Source organism: Miscanthus floridulus, chromosome 3, assembly GCF_019320115.1.
Source record: "Miscanthus floridulus cultivar M001 chromosome 3, ASM1932011v1, whole genome shotgun sequence".
Lineage (NCBI taxonomy): Eukaryota > Viridiplantae > Streptophyta > Magnoliopsida > Poales > Poaceae > Miscanthus > Miscanthus floridulus.
In genome coordinates this window covers 127,990,941-128,013,012 of record NC_089582.1, presented here as the reverse complement: position 1 = coordinate 128,013,012, position 22,072 = coordinate 127,990,941, and the positions used below count along the sequence as shown (strand labels likewise).

At 41.7% G+C, this 22,072-nt stretch overlaps 1 long non-coding RNA gene and 3 pseudogenes across 1 annotated transcript; all 4 read left to right on the top strand.

Annotated features, from left to right (window-relative positions):
* The first annotated feature begins 4,405 nt into the window (after positions 1 to 4,405).
* On the top strand, positions 4,406 to 6,021 carry LOC136544413 (GDSL esterase/lipase At4g10955-like; annotated as a pseudogene).
* Positions 6,022 to 11,331: 5,310 nt separating this feature from the next.
* LOC136546873 (uncharacterized) lies at positions 11,332 to 13,348 on the top strand. The gene is made up of 2 exons (XR_010781444.1): positions 11,332 to 11,746; positions 13,096 to 13,348. It is a non-coding gene; the product is annotated as an uncharacterized lncRNA (long non-coding RNA).
* A 2,111-nt stretch (positions 13,349 to 15,459) lies between these two features.
* LOC136546872 (uncharacterized) lies at positions 15,460 to 17,119 on the top strand (annotated as a pseudogene).
* LOC136544412 (uncharacterized) lies at positions 16,996 to 21,069 on the top strand (annotated as a pseudogene).
* Positions 21,070 to 22,072: the final 1,003 nt, after the last annotated feature.

Here is a 22,072-nt window from a genome sequence, read left to right as displayed (position 1 = left end):
GCAATAATGTCATCAATGTCTAAATCTTCTCCTTCACCTTCTTCCATCATGACCCCGCTTTCTCCATGCTTAGTCCAACATATATAGTTTGACATGAAACCTGACTTAAGCAAATGTGAATGAAGACTCATTGAGCTTGAATATTCCTTTAAATTCTTACATAGGGCACATGGACAGCACATGAAACCATCCCGCTTATTTGCCTCGGCCACACCTAAGAAATAGTGCAAGCCCTCAATAAAGTCTTGGGAGCGGCGATCGGCATTGTACATCCAATGGCGTGACATAATCTGTATTACACGACAAATTATGAAAACCTTGAACATAATTTAGTATTTTATTACACAACATAAATGACACACACACGGTTGATTAATTAACTAAGTCTGGCTACAACGTAAGCAATCCCAACTATCACTAAACAAACTAAAACTACAATGCACTTCAGTAACATAATTATTTCGTGATCGTACGCAACTAAAACAGAAAAATCATTCTTCTGTTGAATATCAATAAGCTTCTCCTGCTGGCTCACTGTCTCATCAGCAGCAGCCGCTACCTCAAGCGCACCCAAATTCTACACGTATGTAGCATAATCTTCCTCCCAGTACCAACCATCGCATCCATTGCCCTCCCACTGTAATTAAAGCCAAAAAATATTTAGTCAAAAATATTCAAGAAAAGCAGGTCAATTAGCCATAAAGATAAAATACGTAAGAAACTCACATCGCGATCCGGGCACTTGTAGAAAACACGACCCTTGTTGGGTCCCTGTCTCTTGACTCGGTACTCCATCATAATCTTCTGCTTACACTTGTCGCAGATAATGAGAGGGAGTTCTGGCCTCAGTCGTTTCTCAACCGAACGAGAGGCCGATGATCCGGTACCAGTTGTCATCTACTTTCTATACTTATTTTTGCAAACTAGTGTAAATTTCATATTTTCTAAAATAATATATTTAAACAAAACTAGTACGGATTTCACATGTTTCAATAAATAACCATCCGTACTAGTTGACCTTGCTTACATGATCATCTCGGCCAGCATTTCTCCACCGGACGGCACCGTACTTGGCCAAGGAAGAGCTCCGATTCTATGAAAAAGGGAACACGGTCTTCCACGACCGTTGCCGCTCTCCCTCGTAGCATCAAAGTTCCTCCTTGACGTCCGTTACCGCTCGGCAGAGAACATGTTGGCCGAGCTGAACACGGTCCGCAAGTTCAACTAGTACGGATTTTCTATAATTTTCTAACTATTTACTAAGTTTTTCATTTCATGGAAAATTTAATTCTAAAAAAAGGCATGATTTCTAAGTAGTTCATTTCATAGAAAAAATAATTCTAAGTGACCTGCTCGATATCGGCGAGCTCGCGGACGTTTAGGTTGCCGAGGATAGTAACATTTGTAGATGACATTTGTAGGTCTGAAGTTATCAAATATCCATCAAATTATAGCTCAAAAACATGTTTCAATAAATAACCATCCGTACTAGTTGACCTTACTTACGTGATCAACTCGGCGAGCATTTCTCCACCGGACGGCACCGTACTAGGCCAAGGAAGAGCTCCGATTCTACGAGAAAGGGAACACGGTTTTCCACGACCGTTGCCGCTCTCCCTCGTAGAATCAAAGCTCCTCCTTGACGTCCGTTACCGCTCGGCAAAGAACATGCTCGCCGACTTGAACACGGTCCGCAAGTTCAACTAGTACGGATTTTCTACAATTTTATAAGTTTACATATAAAATCATAATAAAGTCCAACATATAAAGTTACACATGCATCTACATCGCAAAATGAGATAAGCTACTGATAAAACATAAGAGGATTAAGTTTGTTACCTCCAAAATCGAAGAGCAACACCAATGAAGGGGGAGAGAGCAAGAACAACAGCAAGCTGAAAAACAGAGGCAGTGAGTTTGAATAGAATGGCTTGGGCTCGGGGAGGAAGAAATGAGCTGAATTATAGGCCGGGATTATTAGTCCCGGTTAGGGGTCCAAACCGGGACTAAAGATTAATCTTTATTCCCGGGGCATCACCCAAACCGGGACTTTACCTTTAGTCCCGGCTGGTAATACCAGCCGGGACTAAAGGCCCCTGCCCCGCGGACGACCGTTGGGCAGGGACCTTTAGTCCCGGTTGGTATTACCAACCGGGACTAAAGGGTCCTTTAGTCCCGGGGGCAAAAAATGCCGAGGCTAATGTCAAATTGGGACATCGTTCTAAAGTCTGTTCTCTAGTAGTGCACTGATTAGTTCCCTAAGGACTACTTCAGCAAAGCACCTGCAATCTTGCCGACTCCCAACCGCCTCCTGCCCGCAGTCCATACCTGCCCTAACTTCCCCACTCCCGAGCAGGAGCGCCGCAGACCAATGAAGGTCATCGGTGAAGCCTCACTTGTGCTCGGTGCCGCTACGACCTACATGGCTCCATCCTTTGTTCCCATTCTCCCTAGTGGGCTCCTTGTTCTCCACTTCTCCATGACTGGGAAGCCAGGAGGAGGCGATAGTGTGTGGTTCACTAAATGTGCAAAGTGGATATAGGCCGTTTGGACTCTTGGGCATTACAATACGTACATGTATGTTGTCGGTGACATTATAACTCAAAGCATAGATAGATGATATTGGCTTTTGCGTGTAATAATCATAATTATAATTGCATGATGAATACTACTAGAAGAATAAATACCAACCAATAATCATTATGACTAGCAACACCAACATTAGAATTTATGGTACTTGCAAAAATAATTATGGGAAACACATGATGTATTTACAAGTTGTACTCGGACTTGTTGTAATATTGCGGTGTAGTACCTTTGTACTCCTCCATGATCAATAAAAGGATCTTGACCTGATAATTGCTTGTTGCTGTCTCAACAGCAACAATATATAGCACAATAGCAAGCAAAACTACAAGTGATCAATAACAGATGCAATCGTGTTTTGGCTCGATGCAATAGTAATGACAAACAAAGGTGATATATCAATTAAGTAATGGGCTGAGGTAGAAAAAAAAAATCATCCATTCCTTAGTGGAATTGTCAAAAAGTACGTTGATATAAAAATTGGTCCCACAACCAAATGCTAGAGCGCATAAACCGCAAACAGATCGAGTCGGTGCAATTCCGCAGAAACCAGCCTAGTCAACTACAGAAACCATCCTAGACAATTTTCCTGGGTTTTGCCCAAGAATGATAACTATCAAACTTGCATGGTGAAAAATGTCTTGGTTTACAAGTAAACCAACAAATGATATGTATCATGCTTACACAATGACGAATGACTAGTTTTCAGGTAAAAACTAGCAAAGTAACTATTAAAACTCTCACCCTGGAGGGACCCTATCAGGGCGTGGATATTGTCGGATTGGCCTAGGTCGGTGGCAATCCTAAGACGCCACCTCTGGTCATCGAATCAGATGATGAACAACCGATAAGGATTGAAAAAGTAGGGCTAAAGGAGAAAATTAAACATGATAAAAATAAAGCTTTGAATTAATTTGTTTAATTGGATTTTCAATCAACTGTCACCTCGATCGTGGGGACATCATCCTTGCCTAATTTATCATAGCACGTGCATACAAGAAACACGTGCAAGAACTCGAGAAAGTCAGCTTCAGCAACCGGGGCGAGTTCAGTCAACCGACGCCGAGTTCAGTGCTTGACTTTGGAACAATGCATGAACGACCCCGTTGAGAGCCACAAAATAGGGCCCTGGGGTTCCGCTGACTTGGCATCACAACCCGATGCAAGAAATACCGGCGTACTCCCTCAATTCCAAATTATAAGGCGTTTTAGCTTTTCTAGATAGATTGGTTTTTGCTGTGTACTTAAATATACACTATACCTGTATATAGAGAGATATATAGTAAAAGTAATATATTTAAACAAGCTAAAACGTCTTATAATTCGGAATGGAGGCAGTACTAACTAGATGTGTGATTTGGAAGGGGTTTCACGCTTAGTGTCGATTTCAGGTATTTAAGAGTACCACTGAGCCTGAAATTCCTCAGCAACACGATGTAGCGAAGGGGTCAACAAAATTAAATGAGGGATAGATTTTGAGTAGGTCTCACACTCTGACAAGTTCTTCGCACTGACTCGAGCATGCAGATGCATGTATCGTTGCCGGACCGAACGGATCTTTACTGCGTTGTAACTTGCGCGCGAGACACGGCACAACGCGTATATATAGACGGCACACATGGTTCAGTTTTACTTCACGGCAAATAACAAAAGCACAGACACAGGCACGGGTAGAGAAGCCCGTAGTACATCATCATTAGCTTCCACTGCTGCTGCACTACTGCCTTCTTCCTAGGTTGTTCATTTGCCGATCGGTTGTTTGCTGGCTGATCATCACCGCACTGACTTGGATCTCCGGCCAACTCGATCCCATTGAACAATGGGTGCTTCTGATGATGACAGAGATAATTTCGACGTCTCTGGACCCAGACACCTGACTCAAACTGAGATTGACTGGTATGCACGCCTTTTATGTGTGCTAGCGCCGCTATATTCTCTCTCGTTTTTACTCAAATCCATTCTGCATTTTTTTATTACAGCGAGTATAGTAATACTGGATAGCGATATGGTATCCTTGATACTGCATGTCACTCTGGTCTTGTCAAAATTTTTTTGAAACGAAATCCGGTCTTGTCAATAGGACAACGCATGGCATATAGGAGTATAGGACATAGGTTGTTACTTGTTAGATTCCAAAAAAGAATATTATTAAATTCGTATGTGGCCAGCTCATCTCACAGTTCTGCGGTGCCGCTGTGTATAGGCGGGGCAGAGGTTCAATGGTTTTCTCGATCTGCATGAGAAGATCTTCTTCTGAAGCCAAAATACCAGGGGGGAGGCTGTCTAGCCACCGCGGATCGATTTTTTAGACTGCATTTTTTACTACTGCAAAGTACGGAGTATTTTGTTATGTATATATAAGACAAATCGTAATCGCTAGCACAACTGCTGTACATGCATGTGATGCACTGCAATGAATCTGCAGAAGTCGATCAAGCTAGCTAATAACATGGATCAACCTCAAATTATATATGATTTCAGGGACAACAATGAGCATCGCCGGTGCATTACCGCCAGTCTTGTTAAAGGCACCTATGTTCTGGAGAGCGATCGAACCAAGAACAGGGAGAACACATCCCATGCACTCGCACCGGCGTGGTGGGAGACGTTCCACTTCCGCAAGCTCCCTGAATACAAGTTTGAGCACGCGCGCAAATGCGCCATGTGCGAGATCAGACGTATTTTGGGGGGCAAGCTGTTCATCTACGGTGCTGTCTTCGAATACGCGCCACCGGACGGCGTGCCCCGCCACATCGTCGCCTTCCGCGGCACCATGACCCGGGATCCCACACGGTCTTGAGCGATATGCTTCAGGACTTCAGGATCCTGATCAACAAGCAGCACACGTGCGGCCGCTTCACGAATGCACGCGAAAATGTCCAGCGGCTCCTCCGTGAGAAGGCCGATGACAGTAATGGCGGCTGGGGTGGTGAGACCTGGCTGGCGGGCCACTCGCTTGGTGCGTCCATAGCGCTGGACGTGGGGCGTCACATGATGATCCATCGGGGACTCGACCTGCCCACCTTCCTGTTCAACCCGCCGCATGCATCGCTTGCTCCGGCAGTGGCTACTTCCTCAAGTACGCACTGATGAGCAAAGTAATCCCGAGTTCCCACAAGAATCACATGGAGGAAGTGTTTGAGAAGCTAAGGACGTGGGACGCGGGACGGCGTGTGCAAGGGCTACATCCACTACTTCGAGCAGCGGGAGCGGATGATGGATCGGCACCCGTCTGTGGCCACGTTGGCTTCCAAACTGTCCTTCCACGACATGTGGAGGTCTCTGTGGGGCAAGCAGACTGAGCGGCCGCATCTCCTACCATCCTTGATTCTGTGGAAAAACACGGGGTCAGAGAAGAAAGACGCGCACGGGCTCCGGCAGTGGTGGCAACCTAGCCCTTGTTTAGTTACCAGAATTCAAACTTTGGCACTATAAAAAAAAAAGATTTTCCGTCACATTAAATTTGCGGTGCATGGAGTACTAAATGTTGACGAAATCAAAAACGAATTGCACAGTTTGGTTGTACTTTGCGAGACGAACTTTTTGAGCCTAATTAGTCAACGATTGGACAATTATTACCAAATACAAACGAAATGCTACAGTACACTACAGTACCTTAGATTTTTGGCGGCGCCAACTTTGAGGGCAACTAAACGCGCCCCTGTAGTCCCGGAACTGGACTTGAAGCCCATTGAATACAGCTGGTCTTTAATATAGATATTGGAGTTAAATGTACGGTAGGTCCATTAATTTTTGGCCGTGTGTCATCTAGGTTCATCAACTTTCAAACTGTATTTTTGAGTCCATTAACTTTTGGTGGTGTGTCATCCAAGTCCATCAACTTTTAAATTATATTTTTTAGGTCTCTAAACTTTTTAACTGGTTCACCGTAGGTCCATACCCCTTTATTTAGCGAATAGATCTGACATGACACGCCAAAAAAACAGCCACCGTGAAGTACATGACGAGATCACCATCCGGAGATAATCTTCAATACGAAGAACCTGATGGGATCACCATCTAGAGTTTCTCGAGCGGCGGCTCGACGGAAAATAAACTCCACAATAAAATCCTGTCTAATCTACCCGGTACGAGGCCGAAGGCCACAGGTATAGGTACGCAGGCCACCTGGCCCAAACAAATCTCGGACTCCACCAGCCCAACTAGGACCGATTGACTCTGAGTACCTAATTCAGCTAACATGCACGACACGTCCAAACGCAACCACCAATTTGACTCACGTAGGCACTAAAAGCTAGATGCTAGATAAAAGATCATGTGTCACAACTGATAGGAAACTAATGCATGTAAATAATAAAATACTACGGCAAGGATGCTAATCACATTGGAAAATTTTCATTGATGATCTCCACCTTTTTAGAATTAGTACTGATGTATTTTGTTGGCTTTATTTTCTCCTCCTTTCCACGTAATAATAACGCACCTCTATAAAATATCTTTGATGACAGTTCAACGGCTGTAAATTTCTCTGTGTCCACAATATATTTATCCTTAAAAATAATAGTCCTAAATTTAAGACCAGAGGATATTAACGAATTACCAGGTGCTACATTTAAATTATTGCTGGACAAATCTCCATGAACATCTTGAGGAGCTATGGACTCATCACCTACTCCACGGTGGATGCTTATTTGGCGTGCCATGTCCGATCTATTCGCTAAACGAAGAGGCATGGACCTACGGTGAACTGGTTAAAAAGTTTAAGGACCTAAAAATATAATTTGAAAGTTAATGGGCCAGTATGACACATTACCAAAAGTTAATGACCAAAAAATGCAGTTTGAAAGTTGATAGACCTGGATGACACACCTCCAAAAATTAATAGACCCAAAAATGCAGTTTGAAAGTTGATGGACCTAGATGACACACCACTAAAAGTTAATGGATCTACGGTGCATTTTACTCTAGATATTATTATAGATTGTCTCATACAGATATGCTTTGATTTAATTTAGTGGTTCTCTCACCTAGTATTTAATCCAGTGCACCTTTGTGATGTTAATTTTATGTTTTATATACGAGATTTACATGTCTAGTTTGAAAGGATGGCGTGTTAAAGAGGGTTAGTAAAAAATGTACTACTTATTTGGATGTTTAATTTTTTTTGAGGAAATTAAAAGAGAACTTTGTTATTTTACTCAACAGTCAACACACACAGATCATTTTCTTTTCTGAGCAATGTATGTATTATATTAAAAAACAATAGTGATTGTAGTCTTGATTCTCATTTATATAGGAGGACTATGGAGATTACCAAAATTAGTTATGCAACGGCATGCACCATTTACATATCCAAGTAACATGGGTTCCCATCAACCTCAAATTTTCATCCCTCTTCTGATTAACTCTGTTTCCACTGCAGGCACCGCCCCATGCCCTGGGGAGCACCGGATCCGGCCGCTACGGTACTGGACCCGGTACCCCATGCAAGCTGGCACTGGATCCGCCTGCCCAGGCCAGCACCGCCGCCGCTGCCATGGTCGAGGAGGAAGGAGGAAGTGGAGGAGGAAGGAGCCCCATCGCTGTAGCCGTAGCAGGCGGCCGCGCTGAGCCCACGCGGCTCGCGAGAGGGCGTTCCCTGCCGGCCTGCTACTGCACACGCCGCCACCACCGCTGAGCACGATGAAGAGCCTCGCCGTTGCCATCCCGGCAAGCTGTGCGGCCCTGCCGACGGCCTGCTCCGGTGGCGGCACGGCAGGAGAGAGGAAGGAGGGGCTGGCGATGCCTATGGTTTGGCGTGGGGGGGGGGGGGGGGGCGACGCGGGGGCACGTATGGGATAGGACCAAAAGGACCTGGCTTGAATATAGGGATGGTCGACTTAATTTTAAGCCCTATTTGATTCTCTAATCCATGGACTAAAGTGAACATGGACTAAAATTTTTAGTTCACTTTAGTGCATGAACTAAAAGTGGACTAAAGTGGTGTTTGATTTCTTGAATTAAAATGGACTAAAGTGGAGAGAGAGGGCAATAAATGAGAGGCATGTGTGCCCCCAACACCTTTTAGTCCAGTTTTGTGGACTAAAGGACTAAAGGATTTTAGTCCACTTTTAGTCCGAGTGTTTGGTTCTTTAGTCTAACTAAAGTGTAGATTTTAGTTCAAAATGTTTTAGTCCATGGGAACAAAACACCCCCTAAGTCCATTTTCATACGTAGTTCGTTTTCATATGTTGTTCGACTAAGTGGTTTGCTTCTCGGAATAGATTTTTGGAGATGGATGATTGCATCTGAAAATACATTTCTAGAAACGGTTGCTTGGCCGGACGTGCAAAGAACCAATTCCCACGGGCCCTTGGTTAGAGGCAGGCCGAGCAACCATCTCTCGAAGTTAATTTTGGCTGCATGTAGAAATCGTTTTCCAGTACCGATGACGATGCCATTTTTTCAGCCATGAGAAATGAAATATAAAGTATATTATTGGTTGTCAAAGTGTGGTCTTGAAGACTATTTTCATGTTCTGGTGATTAATTAGAATCGGGTTAAGTGAACTAGCATTTACGGAGTATATTGAATTTACAGTACAGATAAAATGGTCTTAATAAATCAAATGAAGTGTTAGGTAAAGATCCATTGATAAAACAGAAACTAAAACCAAAGTGAGGCTAGGAATAATCTTGCGGAATCCTATAGAGATGATTTCACAGGAGATGCATGTTTATCCAGCGACTGGTGCTCAACTAATATGCTTGATTTATTGTCCTTGATTGGTAGAATCTGTTGCGCACATCCGTGGGTGGCAAATTTATGCTCGCTATTTTTAGCAGAAAAGGGCAATCACTAGTGGCATGGATCAAGATATTAGTTTGTAGGGTGCTTAAAGGTGGAGCAGGGAAGACTTGCAAATATTTAGGTCATCTGATCCATTGCTTTTCTCTCTTTTACATCAAGCTCTAGAATTTTCCTGATGTTCTAGAACCGCTTTAGTACTCTACGGTCTACAGGTCTTAAATAAAGCACAAAAGTATACCCTATTCTCAAAATCAGTGAAATAAAACATGCACATGGATAATATGGCTAAGCAATAAGAAGCATTGCATTTTGAATATGATTACCTCAGCTGTCATTTGGTCTGTTTGGAAACTTAGAAATGACCTTTGTCTTCAGAGAATTGGCTAGAGAAGCATGGAAATGCTCCTTTTTAGGATTTCTGGGCTTTTACTGAACTGGATTATTCTTTGTCCAACCGACAAGAAGGATTTGCTGATGGAGTACATCTACAAGATCAAATCAGCAGAAGGCAAGACCCTCTGGCTCCCTTATGTGAACCAAAGCATCACCTAAAGTTCCACAGAGGAGATGTTGAAGATGTGGCCTGGAAGCACAAGTTGCCTGAAGATCCAGTGACTGAACATCTCGCTTAACTTGGCGTGAAGATATGTTGGTTATAGTGCCTTGGCGGAGTTAGCTGTTAGTTACATCTTTAGAATTTTCAGTCTGTTTCTATTGTGGTTGGCTTAGTCCTGGTGGACGCTTTTCTGGATTAAAACTCCTGTGCTATAATAACTCATGGTATTTTGATGTTAATTGAAAGGCCGGGGCGAATGTCCTTGAACTCTAAAAAAAAAATATCAAGTGTCCACTACACAAGATATTTTTAAGTGCTTTCGAATTTTATAGTAGATTGAGGTAATTCAGGGAGATGCTGCTCATCAGGGCCTAATTAAAAGTAATATCTTTGTTAGGTGACCATACCAGCTATTGATTCTCCATCGAGTCTCTTGTCTAGTTGTCTTAGTCTTCTACTTCAGCTCAGACCTACCCGTATTGTTTTTCTTCTCCACAGGGACATGGCCACACACACACACACACAGCCGTGTAGGATGTGTAGGTAACCCAAAACCCACTCTCCGAGGAAATTTGAGCCTCGCCCCCAAACCCGTATAAGAGTAAGTACAGCAATTGTTTTATAGTGAAGCTAGTTAGCATTTTTGTTGATGTGAATAAGAAAAAAAAAGGAGAGATAATAGATCTTGGCTCTTGTGCAAGAAACAAGCTCAGCATGGAAACATAGGCAGTGGTGGGTCTCAATAAGGATGTATGTGAGGAGGAATAGGAAAAAGAATGAAAACGTATAATAATATACAAAGTTTGTAGACAAATAGAAGACTAACTATTGTATAGCTTAGCTCTTATAACTTGATTTATAGCCATGCACTTGGCTCTATTATTGACATTGCTCTAATGTAGGATGTGTATGTAATTATTAATCTTTTCAACATCAGCATTAATCAGGATGCACCATGATCATTTTATCTTTCATATATTATATGGACACCAACTAATAATTATTGAATCACGGTGAGTGAAGTCATGCACCCACAATTTTACCACCACACTTACAACCTGTCTGGATTGCAGTATGGTTCCATCCAGAATCAGTTGATCCATCGTGGGTCAATGTCTGGAGGGCAGAAGGCCAAGAAGATCGGTTTGGTGCCGCACCGATTCAATCCTTGATGGTTGGTTTGCCAAACAATATTGTTAGGTTCCAATGATTCCGCATGGCTCCGTTTGTCAATCCAAATGCATCCCTTGAGTACTTGTCTATTCTCCATCTTTATCTTATATCGGAGTACTCCTCAGTCCTCACTCCCCTTAGTGGAATTATTGTTTACAGGAAAAACATTTTTATCTGCTTGCAACTTGTGCATTTTATCTCCTCCCGTCAAAATTAATTGCCGCAGATATTAATTAGGAAAATTAATTAATTATAGTTAAGGGTAGTTTAGTACTTCTGCGCTTAATCTCTGACTCCCTAACCCAATTCCATAGAAGCTGCTCCGTGCGTCGCGACTCGCAAGATATCGCTGCTCCCTGCGCCGCCGCCTCGCCGCCTCCCTGCTCGCCGGCTCGTCGCCTGCCTCGCCGCCAATCGCGTCGGCGCAGTCCTCACCACCGCGTCTCCCTAGGGTCGCCGCACACCTTGCCCTAGGGCCGCGGCCCCCTCACCACCACCACGCGCCTCCCTAGGCTCGCCACCGCCCACCTGTGTGGGTCACCGCCGGCTGCCTGCTGCAATAAACCGACGGCTGCAGCAGAGAGGTGGGGACAGGATTGGTGGCAGGAGGCCTGCCCTTCTGCGCTTGGCCTTGTCGCGGAGGACGGAGGGGTGCGCTTGCAGGTGCTCGTCGTCCTACATGTATGATATCTCTGCCTTTGCCTACTCCTCATCTGCATCAGTGTCAATCACTAGATTCATCTTCCATCATTTTGGCAATAGGTAGAAGCGTGAAAAATTATCAATTCCATGGATCTTAAATCCCTAGCTTGATTAAATTATCTGTTTAGGCTGTAAGTGAATCGTTACTAGATGTAGTGAGTTGATGAAAATTCAATAGAGGAGGGCATTGGCAGAGATATGAGTGCTCTCAGATGCAGAATGATTAAGTAGCACAGGAATTAGAAAGATACCATCTGAAGTGAATTGAGCAGCTAACCCCCTTTGCTTGTTGGCTGTGTAAATGTACAGAGACATACATGCGTGTACGATCGTTCACTAAGAAAAAAGGGTTAAGGTACAAATCTTTATGAGAGCATCATCATTAGTGTTGCGGTGCAATTTTGTTGTTTTCAGTTGTCGCATGGATGAGTTAGTGGTTCTGTGTGTTAGTTATTAAATGGCAGATTCAGCTACTCAAACCTTAGCCTTGTACATTGATGTAATGCTCATGGTCTTCTTGTAAGAAGAGATTAATGTTGCCAAAGTGATCTAGATATATAATGCTCCTCCACTCCAGTGGCTTCTGTAATTTAGCCTGGCAACTTTAGCTGGTCTGTTAGCCTTCCAAGTTTCATTCACAAACCATATTGAGGTATTGAGGATTATACTAATTGGTCTTTCGAGCTAGCTTACCCTGATTACATGTAAGCATGTTAGATTCGAACTGTTGTCGAATCCATGTTGTCAAGGAGCATGTGCCATCATCTTGTACTTAGTGGTTAAAGGGTATGCAAGTTTATCTAAAATTTTTCTTATTCAGATTTGTTTGCTTCAAAGCTACTCTTAATTATGAAGTACAGCTGCACTGTGTCTTCACAAAAGTAGTTGCAGGACTTGTGTGCTCGGTAATTAAAAGGCTTTGTTAATCAGAGTTTGCAGAATTCAACAGTCAAGATTAGAATTCCTTTCTGCCATGTTAAATATATCCTAATGCTAGTTGCATATTATGACTAGTTCCTCAATTTTTAAACTGAGCAGTTAACTTATGTTCTGCTAATTCAAGTTGGATCTGTTAATTGAGTCTCTTTTTTTCTTCCAAGCTGGTAGTACAAAATATGTAACTGCATAATTATTTGGCTTGTGACTGTAGTCACTGATCAGTTAGTTCCATGATGTTTGCAACAACTTGGCAGGTGCAGTAGGAGCATATATCTTCGATTAATTTATCTGAAATGTTGCTTTCATGCGCTGCATCGTCTTGTATGTCTCCATGACTTTGATGTCTCGGACATACTGTTAGTTAACCTTCCTTTCCGTTTTCTTTTCAGTTGTACCGGCCCTTCTTCCTCTGGAGTCCAGGCTATGTGATTCCTGGAGCCCACTGAAGATTGCTACCTTCCTCTATTTACAAGCCGTGTAGCGATCCTACTGCCTAGATTTGTTTTGTGTGATTCCTCACAATTTAGTGGAAAATTCAATCCTTGATGTAAGACATGCACCGAACTTGTAAATGTCAATTTCAGTGTGATTCACCTGGCAGCTAAACTAAACTGTGTTCAGCTATAAAATACTCTAATCCTTTATGCTTGTGCGTGTATGATGTAGTCATTAGTAAGTCTGAAGTTCTTGATTCTTGATGCAACATACATCCAGAGCAGAAAGAATGCAACCCTTAAGTGCAGCAGAATTACCTGATACACCTACTTGGTGTGTTACATTTAGCGCCGCAGGTGAGCACAATATCTGCCGCGGCAGGATCCCCAAATATCCGTTGATAACATGAACCCGTTACCGACGCCTCTGAAACAAGAAGCAAAGTGATGCGCTGCTTAAGCATCACCTAATTTAGAGGGAACTTTATTTTTCTCTAAATTCATTACGGCGCCATGATGTTACAACTCCAATTAACAAAATGTTACTCGTATTGTCTCAATCCTGGTAGTTGCCAGCTCATTTGCAGAGCCCGAGTGAAACTAGTTAGACTGTCTTTAACAACAGCGACCCAAATTACGAGACACATTCGTCCTTTAGGTAGCGCTATAGACAAATGGTTCAATATCTATTTTTGGTCTTCTCCAACAACAAAACCCAAAAGACAACCATTTTTTATAAATGGATCTCCAGGAGAGAGGATAATCAGATTTAAGTTATGTCTCTCCTGGCACCCAAAATAGGTCTTACATATAAATACTCTGTTGGAGGCTATAGATTGTGCCTTAACAGGCCTCAGAGACAGCCTTTACTTACATGATAACTGAGGACTATGGAATGTATCATAGAAATTAAAAGAGAACCCTCACATTTGCCTCAGCTGCAGGGCCAATATTTCCATTAATCGGATACACAGACCAAGAATAATAATCTGTCTAGGGAACGAAGGTTCAAGCTCGAATGTCTGTGTAACCAGAGATTGCCAACAAATTCAACCAAAAGAAGCCAGACAAGCTAAATCACAAGAGATATACGTGATAGGTGCATCCAATGTACTAACACACAGTAGTAGACAGCTCCAATACTATTGACACAGGTCATTGTGTTCATGAATCTTCAATTGACATGCAGTAGCAGCAGATACTCTTTAAAAGTTAAGAATTGAAAGCTCAAGGCGGATGCGTGGAGCTGAAGCTTGGCCATAGCCTACGACGCTTGCTTGCTCGCCTAGACCTGGAGGTTGGAACTGGAGCCGACGACCCGAGCTGGAGCAGCAGCCGCTACCGCTCACCTCGGATGCGCATGCGCCGACGCCCGAGCTGGAGGCCTGGGGCATCTGCCGCCGGAGCTGGACCAGAGCTCGTGAGCCGGTGAGCCCCCGCGCGCTAGGAGAGGGAGAGAGGTGCGGAGCCTGCCCACCGGGGGCCGCGCTGGTGAGCCCTGCCTCGCCGCCTCCCAGGTCGCCGGCTCGACGATAAACGAGAGAGAGAGAGCGCGCGCGGAGGAGATGAGAAGCAGATCATGTGAGATGAGAAGCAGTTTCTTTTCTGGATTCAGAGAAGCAGCTCGTGAGACAGTTAAAATACTGTTATATCCTTCAAATTTGTTTAGAAACCAGCTTCGGGTCCACTTTTTTTTTTTCCGGGCCCATCACTTAACAGCATGTTCGGTTGGCTGGTTCGTGAAGAAGTACTGCTGGCTGGTTTGTGTGATTTAAGTTATTTACAGGTTTGCAGCTGCCTTGCTATCCATTTACAGTAGGAATTTTGTAGCTATTTTTTATTGCAAAAAAGACCACGAGTTTACATCTCATGCTTGGGCATAATTAATAAGGCTAAAATCTATTTGTTATACCTGATTAGCTACTATGCAAAATCAGTAGGATGGTACCCTTGCTTAGTCTCAGTTTGTGCCTTTCAAAGTAGCTATCTTGTCTACTTGCACAATTGCTTAATTTACATATTACATGAAATTTATTGTATATCCGGAACAATTACTTAGTATACCTGAAACAAATGCTTCCACAACTTTCTCAAACAAATATTATTTTATGGATTTTATCTTGCTTAATAATCCTATAGGCTATATTGTTTTTTAAAAAGCAAGAAGACAATTGTGCAGGTAGACAAGTGCAGGTTTTACTATGCTATACTATATCCTTCTTCTGTAGGTTCCTGATCATAGAGACCACACAAATGCAAATTATCTTGCTTTGTTCTCCACATCTACGCCCACTTTTTTAAAAAACAATATAGCCTATATATAAATGCTTCCAGATAATTAACTTAACAAGCCAACGATCTCCTTTTCCGATTATTAGAGCAGCGACCCTTTGTGCAGTTCTGCCCCGTTCTTCTAACCGTTCGGCGCCCTTTTTCCTTAAGTCATGGTGCAAAGGATTAATGAGAGGATGGGGGATGCACTGGCATCAGTCCCCGTATATGATAAGGTGCACTTCCTTGGCTCATGCTTCAGATGATGCCTTGGTTAACTTTGACAACAAAGATTTGCACGTGTAGGTTTTAGCTTTTAAAAACAGGATGGTGGTGGAGGATTTGACAGCAACACTGTGAAAATCCTGAAATGGAAGGTGTGCGCTTCTCTCCATTGATTTGCATTTATATGTTAGTTCTCGTTTTACTTAATTATAGTTCAAGGTGTTCACATAGAATCGTAGAGTAATTGAAAATGTGCTACTAAAGTACTGAGTATGCATCCTTTGTATATAATCCTTTACCTTTTTTTGGGTCATCTTTCATTTTGCTGGCTACACATTTCAGTTTGTACAACCTAAAAGAAAAAAAAATGTATGAATCAAAAGACTTGAGGACACTAGCTACTAGATTATGAGAACATTCATATATGTAATAGTTTCATTAAGACTTAAGCAGATGGCTCGAGGGAACTTTTGTTTTCTGCATGAATGTAGTTATAGTTTTTGCTGGCTTTTGTCTTCTATAAAGGACTTAGGGCTTTCTATTTTTAAAAATCTTAGTTTAGGTGCTTCCAATTATGAATAAAATAAGAGCAGCAGACAAAGCAATTAGTATGTGGTGAGTGGATACATACAAAACTCATACGAACCTATCCTAAACCTCCGATTCTAGAAACCAAGATTTTTTTTACTTTCTGCACTATGGTTCATTGACACTTGACTTTACTAAAAAGGTGCTTGTGCCCACCTGCTGGCCTGCTGAGCTCTCGGTTTAGATTTAGCCTCAGTGGATATAGAATGTGATCACATTATTTGTCTTTCAGATAAGCTAGAATTCAGCTTTATTCCTTGCTATTTCCTTTGCTCATTTCTGATGCTTTATATAATTTCTTTTCCTGGTTTTCCTTCAAAGATTCTTGGCACTGAGATGGCTTATCCTTCTGCACAACAAAATTGTATTTTATTCCATGATTACGTTTTACAAATAGGTTTTACATCTAGCAACTTATATAGCATAGAAGTCATATGCAGCCTTGATACATACTGCCTTACTCTAAAACTAATCAAGGGCCTCAACAAAGGATATTTTCCCGTCACTTCTGTAAAGGGGTTGCTAAATGCAGCTACATAGTTAAAACATCTTTGTCTTGTGCCCTCCCCTTTGCATTGCCTTTGCTTGTGATGGACCTGTGTATTTTTTGGGCACTGCTTGTGATTAAATGTAACTTATGTCCAATTGCGCTTCTAATATAATGTTTTTATCCAAATTTATCTGTGATTTCTTTTGTGCAGTTCTTCCCCGTTGTTCGAACCACTCAACGCCCTTTTTCCTTACATGAGAATGCAAAGGATTAATGAGAGGATGGGGGATGCACAAGCATTAGTCCCTGTGTATGATAACGTAAACTTCATTGGCTCATGCTTGAGATGATGCCTTGATGAACTTTGGCAACAAAGATTCCTACGTGCAGGTTCTAGCTTTTGAAAATATATAGGATGCTGGTGGAGGATTTCACAGCACCAATGTGAAAATCCTGAAATGGAAGGTGTGTGCTTCTCTCCATTAATATACGTAGATATTGTATATGTAACCCCTTTTATTAGGATGGCAAAAGAAAACAAATCTCCAATTGAGTTTCAGTTTTATACGCTTTTACCTTTTGTAACCGGTTCATACGGAAGAATGAGCCATTTGCCAGTATAAAATAGGTGTATTTTTTACTCTGCTTTAGTTACATGAAGCTTCCATTACAGTATGCAAGAAACTGTTTGCAATGAATATTGTATTCATATTTGGCTACTTTATATCACATGGAATAGTTCTTTGTGGTTCTACTGTTAGTATCTTAATAGGCCGTGAAAATTTAGAGAACCTTCATGTCGCTATAGATAACATAGATCTCAAATGCCCATGCATTCTTACCTGTTCTTTTGAGCAGTCTTTGCTTGTTTCTCTTTTACTGAGTAAAATCTTGATGTACGACGCAACTGTTTGTGTTATATTATGTCATCTATGCAACTCAGTTTACGATGTGGCCAATTGAACAATGTTATCGATTACAGGTAGATGAAGTGAACTATATATATGCCAATAAAAAAGGGTTATGCTATGGATACTACGAAACCAACAAGGTACGCTTCCAGCTAAGTGTCCCATCTATTACCGCTACCTCACATATTCAGAAACAATGGATGCCTATGCCTTCAGCAAAAATACATCTCAACCAGACTGCAGACAGAAACGCCGAGCCTAGAAGGCAACTGCTGGGATTGGATGAATGCAACAGAAGAATGATGTACATCAGCATCATCATGCATCGCCTATCACCAGACCTTCACCAGCACCACCACACATCGGCAGCGCTACTACCACCGAAGACAACTATTTGTGTACACCGGTTTAGAGATCAGCTACCGTGTATAGCTTTCCCACTATAAAATACTTATCCCTGTAATATATTTCAATAGACCTGTATAACCTCTTAACGTGCTACCGCGCGAGCGCGCGGAATCGCGCGCCAATCCACTAGTCAAATAAAAAATTATTCTCATCAAGAGGTTATGATTTTCCTTCATGCAAAACAACCGAACATGATTATCTACCATATTGCGGTGGCGGACGATCTCTGCGGTGGCGGTCGCGCCGTCGGCTGACAGGAGGTGGCCGTTCACTGGCCTCAGCTAGCAAGAGGACAATCTCGCCCTCGCCCGCGTTGTCCAGGAGCTAGCAAGAGGCCAATTTCGCGGGGTCGATTGCGCCCAGGTCGGGCACTTCGTTGATCTCTGCTGATTCCTCCTGCTTTTTGCAGGAACGGGCATACATGATGCTGCCGGTGGCGAGTACGTGATCTCGAGGCCTTCGCGTGCCCCCTGTAGGACACCGAGGAGCTCGACGTTGCCGACAGGCTGATGGCGCTCGTTGAAATCGGTGATTGTGAGTGTACAGACCAGTGTCAAAATTCAGTCAACCTTGATAATCTTTTTTTCCTATTTTTGTATGGTGCTTAATCTGCCGCTGTACCATGGCGAGCCATTGAGCAGGACGATGCTAGGGACGATGATGAGAAAGAAGATGATGGGGTTCATACACCGTTGATATTTTCTATCTAATCTTTGCATGACTCGATTGTCACGTGTAATTTCGTAACTTCGGATAGTTTCATAAAAAATACTAAGATTATTGCTGGTAATAATACAAATAGGGACTGTTTAAGGTAGTGAAATATCTTACCACATCATTTCTCTGAGCTCTAGAATTAATAAGGTGGTAGTATGTACTACTAAATCATAATCTTGAGCTAGTAGCCATAATTGGCTTCTTGCTAGAAACAGATAGAATGCTAATCGAATTTACATAATCTTGTGATGATGTTCCCACCTCTGTGAATAAGTAGGCATGACAGTTTGGAAGAAACTAGCGGTGACTTGATATTTATCTTCTGTTGGTGAAGTGAAAGCAGCAACAACTATTGGATTGTTCAGATAAGCAAGAGAAATGGTTGTTTTTGTCTCCCTGTTTTCTTTAGCTCAAAAGACTTAATTTATGACTATGACACTGGTTATTTATGCATTCCATTAGACATCAATGATTCATTCATGATTTGTTGCATGTAGATGTAAAATAACAATCATACTAATATCCATTGCTTTAATATTTGTCTGATCTTTTCATGTTTAAATGGTGTAAGTTTTGTTCCTTTTTTCTTTGAGATGGATTTTTTTATTTACCAATAACCCGCAGATGATAAAGCAGTTGAGGGCAGAATCAAGGATGATAGCACTGTTGAAGGCAGAGCCACCGATGACAAAGCTGTTGAGACAGAGCAAAGAATGATGAGGACATTGAGGATGGAATAAAGGATGATAAGGCCATTGAATGTCAAGTCACTAATGATAAACCTATTCAGAGCAAAGTAACTAATGGTAATGCCATTGAGGACAGAGAGATTGAAGGTAAAGCCACTGAAGAGGCAAATGAGATTGATATTTGAATGAAACTCCGAAATGTGATCAGATTTGGGGCACTGACTATAGAATTGCTAATACTGAAGAAAACCTAGCCGATAATGGCAACAAAGTTTCGTATGAAAATAATAAGGCTGCTCTTGAGGTTTCTCTCTACTCTGTGGTGCTAGAGCATGGTTGTTCATCACATAAGTTTCATACGCTAGCTCCCCATTTGTCTAGGATTTACATTCATGCATCAAAATTTTGGTCCTCAAATAGGAACGCTTCAGTTGCAAAAAATTCAGTTTCTAGGCTTCTGCTTGTTTCAAAATCTCGTGGCAATGATGTTTCAAGGTAAATTATGACTACGCTCTACCGCTTGTTTCCCTTATTGTTGTTAGCATCAATTCTTTTAGATCAAAATTTAAGAAGTAAGAACCTAATTTTGATGTAGGCTGACATTTTGGCTATCGAACACATTTGTCCTGAGAGATCGTTGCACAAACATTTGGTACTTCACGGCACTCAAGTCCATTTAAGGTTTTCAGCACAAATGGTACAAAGAAGCATGATAGGAGTTTCGCTACAACACGATAGAAAAGTAACTACAATGGCAAGTATACCCAATATCATGAAGCTGCTAGATGATTGGCGTGAAACTAGCACATTGTAGATGCATTGGAGAATATGTGGTGGCATATAAAGGTTAACCCTATTACTATCTTGGCACTTTCCAAAAAGCTGAGTATGGCTCCTGTAAAACAGTGATGAGTAAAACCTACTACAAACTAATTCATTTTTTAGTTTTCTGAAGGATTTTTATTTCACATGCAATGACACCCCACATGCAAACCCTTGTAGAAGATTTGTCAACTCCAAAGATTGGGAGGTTGTTAGGGCTTTCTGGGTGATCAGCAATATAGGAGTTTTTCTATTGATCTCTGAAAAACTGCATTTGATGATGCATTCAACAGAAGTTGTCCTCTTCGTGCTGGTGGACATGAGTGTGGATGTTTACCAGTGTTGGCAAAATTGGTATGCTTTCATGTGCTGATTTTTGTTTCTTTGGTAATGGTATCTTTTACGTGAAGTCATGAAATTTTTTATGTTTCTATCAGGTGATGGAGCATTGCGTAGCTCATTTAGATATTGCTATGTTTAATGTCATCCTTCGTGAATCAGAGAATGAGATACCCACAGATACTATATCTGACCCAATTGTGGACTCAAGAGTTCTGTCGATTCTAGCTGGCGACTTAAGCTTTGGATCAGGCACACAGCTTAAGAACTCTGTATGTGCTTAAATTATGAAATGCTTGCAATTGTATGATGAACAAACAAACAACCTAGAATAGGGACTATGCATGACACATCCCTTGCACTATTGATTGTTAACACATGATATATACTTCTGTAGGTTGGGAATTGGTTCGGATGGTTGTCTGATACATTTATAGTTACCTGTCCAAATCTAATTATCTTGTTCTGAAAGATATTACCTTTGTCTTTTTTCATGCATGCTAGGGCCCTAAAACTGATGGTTTATAGTCAAGTTAGAAGGTAAAATACTAATGATTTCTTGAACTTTATAATGGTCTATACAACATGAAGACTTATGTACTATTGGTGTTCCGTACATCATACTTATAGGTAATAGTACAACACATGTGCACACATATGTTATCGTAACATTGTTTTTTTCCGTTGCAATGCACGAGCATTTACCTATATTTACATATTACTCGAACCTATGTACATGATGATATGAAGATACAGCGAAACTTATTCATGGATTTATTGGCGCACGAAAAAAATAAATATCGGAGATTTTTTCCTGCTGATATAAAACATTATCTTAGCCGCATCACGAAAAGATCTATACAATAGAGCCTGTGAGCCTGCGACGTCGCGCTCTCCGTGACTGTGTTAAATTCATAAACTTTGCTTTTTGGATTAAATGTCACTTTAACGTTGGTATTTAATTTTTATAGTATTGTTATCTTATCGTACGATCCGTGTATTTTTAGTACAAAATGTTAGCTATCACATAGCAACACCCGGGCACGCCACCTAGTCCACTAAAAAAAAACTATAGATGTACTAGGCCGGTGTCATCAATTGCTAAAGGAACTCCTCGCCGGACGCCGGGCCTACCAAGTACATCGCCGACATTAGCCAATTGTTTCTAAAAAAAGGCATTAGCCAATTGGTCTACCACTACCATTGCTTTAGCCATGCAAAAACCCGTAATCAAGTTACTACAGATAGCACAATTAACTACTCCATCAAATTCAAATTGTATCACCTTACTTTTGTACTCTACTAAGTCAAACTTCTCTAATTTTGATTAAATTGTTAGAAAATTATATTAACATCTATAAGTTGAAATAAACGCACTATCGTATCAAGCCGTGTTTCATGAATAATTTTAATTAAACCAATTTAATGATGTATACATTGGATCGTTTTCTATAAATTTTAATTAAAGTTAG